This window comes from Vanessa atalanta, unplaced genomic scaffold (assembly GCF_905147765.1).
Source record: "Vanessa atalanta unplaced genomic scaffold, ilVanAtal1.2, whole genome shotgun sequence".
In the NCBI taxonomy this organism is placed as follows: domain Eukaryota; kingdom Metazoa; phylum Arthropoda; class Insecta; order Lepidoptera; family Nymphalidae; genus Vanessa; species Vanessa atalanta.
This window is the reverse complement of record NW_025919965.1, coordinates 1-2,500: the sequence shown is the minus strand read 5'-3', so window position 1 is coordinate 2,500 and position 2,500 is coordinate 1. Positions and strand designations below refer to the sequence as shown.

Below are 2,500 nucleotides of genomic sequence, written 5' to 3'. Positions count from 1 at the left end.
ATTAGAGTATGAACAAAAGAAACGCACGTACTCGATAATCACGAGACGAAGAGATCACCTAAACTCCGATTACCCTCTTTGATCGAGAACAACTCAATGAAACGATCGAAAGGTCGGAGATGGGCGCTCCTCGTCTGGCGACGAGCGACGCTCTCAGTCTCTCTGACGTCGCATAACGAAACTCCGTGACGTAAACGTACACACGAACGCGTATATAAAAATATAAATAATATATACACACACACGCATGTAAACGTAAACATACATACACATCGTATTTGTTATATTTGAACGGACCGAGAACGAGATTTATATTAAGTATATTTAAACACGTAATATAACACATCGAACGCGGATACCGTCATATGTTCGAGAAACGTCAGTCAGTCTATTGAGTCGGTTACGAAATAATAGACATTACGACATTAAACATTGAACAGTGTGGTTTATATTTTTATACAGCCGGCCCTCAGACAGGAGTGGTCCTGGATGTTTCTCCACGGACCGCAATGTGCGTTCGAAATGTCGATGTTCAAATGTGTCCTGCAGTTCACACTATGACGCGCAGTTAACTGCGTTCTTCATCGACCCGCGAGCCAAGTGATCCACCGTCCAGGGTAATGGTTTTTAATTTGTTTTATTTTTATAATTTCTACGATCACTCGAACGATTCTATACGCCAGTGATATGAGTTTATTTTTTTTTTATTTTTTTTTTTTTTTTCGTTTTTTTCTCTTATTTTTAGTATACAGAGAAAAATTCAAAAAATTAAAAAAAAAAAAAAAAAAAGTTAAAAAAAAAAAAAAGTACAAAAAAAAAAAAAAGAAATATACATTTTATTTGAAGATGACGATGTGCGTTAACACATCGTACTTTCCTCGAAATCGACATCGAAAAATATCAGAATAGGACGCGTTACACGACTCTGGACTCTGACTCGGACACACTGCTGTGTGAGAGAGAGAGAGTGAGAATCGCGTCCTCGCATCGAAACGACACATTCCGAACGTCGATATTTGTGTTTTAGAATTTTATTATCGTTCATTATCGCACTCTTTCGAGATTGATAATTTACGTTAATGATCCTTCCGCAGGTTCCCCTACGGAAACCTTGTTACGACTTTTACTTCCTCTAAATGATCAAGTTTGGTCAACTTCCCAGCAACGCCGACGGCCGTGAAGCCACCGCGTGTCGGTCCGAAGACCTCACTAAATCATTCAATCGGTAGTAGCGACGGGCGGTGTGTACAAAGGGCAGGGACGTAATCAACGCGAGCTTATGACTCGCGCTTACTAGGAATTCCTCGTTTATGGGGGATAATTGCAAACCCCAATCCCCAGCACGAAGGAGTTTCAACGGGTTGCCCGGGCCTCTAGGCCAGGGAGAACATGCTGATTCCTTCAGTGTAGCGCGCGTGCGGCCCAGGACATCTAAGGGCATCACAGACCTGTTATTGCTCAATCTCGTGCGGCTCGAAGCCGCCGGTCCCTCTAAGAAGAATTTTAATACGCCGCCAGTGAGTTGCTCGACCGAAATCGAGCACACCTAAATGACGACGCCTATTTAGCAGGCTAGAGTCTCGTTCGTTACCGGAATTAACCAGACAAATCGCTCCACCAACTAAGAACGGCCATGCACCACCACCCACCGAATCAAGAAAGAGCTATTAATCTGTCAATCCTTCCGGTGTCCGGGCCTGGTGAGATTTCCCGTGTTGAGTCAAATTAAGCCGCAGGCTCCACTCCTGGTGGTGCCCTTCCGTCAATTCCTTTAAGTTTCAGCTTTGCAACCATACTCCCCCCGGAGTCCAAAATCTTTGGTTTCCCGGAAGCTGCCCGCCGAGCCATTGTAGTAACGTCGGCGGATCGCTAGATGACATATTTACGGTTAGAACTAGGGCGGTATCTAATCGCCTTCGAACCTCTAACTTTCGTTCTTGATTGATGAAAACACCTTTGGCAAATGCTTTCGCTGATGTTCGTCTTGCGACGATCCAAGAATTTCACCTCTAACGTCGCAATACGAATGCCCCCAGTTATCCCTATTAATCATTACCTCGGAGTTCTGAAAACCAACAAAATAGAACCGAGATCATATTCTATTATTCCATGCACGAAATATTCAAGCGGCATTTTGAGCCCGCTTTGAGCACTCTAATTTGTTCAAAGTAAAATTGTCGGCCCATCTCGACACTCACTGAAGAGCACCGCGATAGGATTTTGATATTGAACCGGCGTTTTACCGCCGGCTCACCGACGATATGCCCGCAGACGTGTCAGTATCACCGCGGATGCGGTGCACCGACAGCGCGGCGCACAAATGCAACTACGAGCTTTTTAACCGCAACAATTTTAGTATACGCTATTGGAGCTGGAATTACCGCGGCTGCTGGCACCAGACTTGCCCTCCAATTGTTCCTCGTTAAAATATTTAAAGTGTACTCATTCCGATTACGAGGCCTCGAAAGAGTCCCGTATCGTTATTTTTCGTCACTAATCT

General features: G+C 44.3%; 1 non-coding gene across 1 annotated transcript; it reads right to left on the bottom strand.

Annotated features, from left to right (window-relative positions):
* Window positions 1-463: 463 nt before the first annotated feature.
* Window positions 464-620, bottom strand: LOC125076483. The gene has a single exon (XR_007120442.1). It is a non-coding gene; the product is annotated as a 5.8S ribosomal RNA (ribosomal RNA).
* Between the last annotated feature and the right edge of the window lie 1,880 nt (window positions 621-2,500).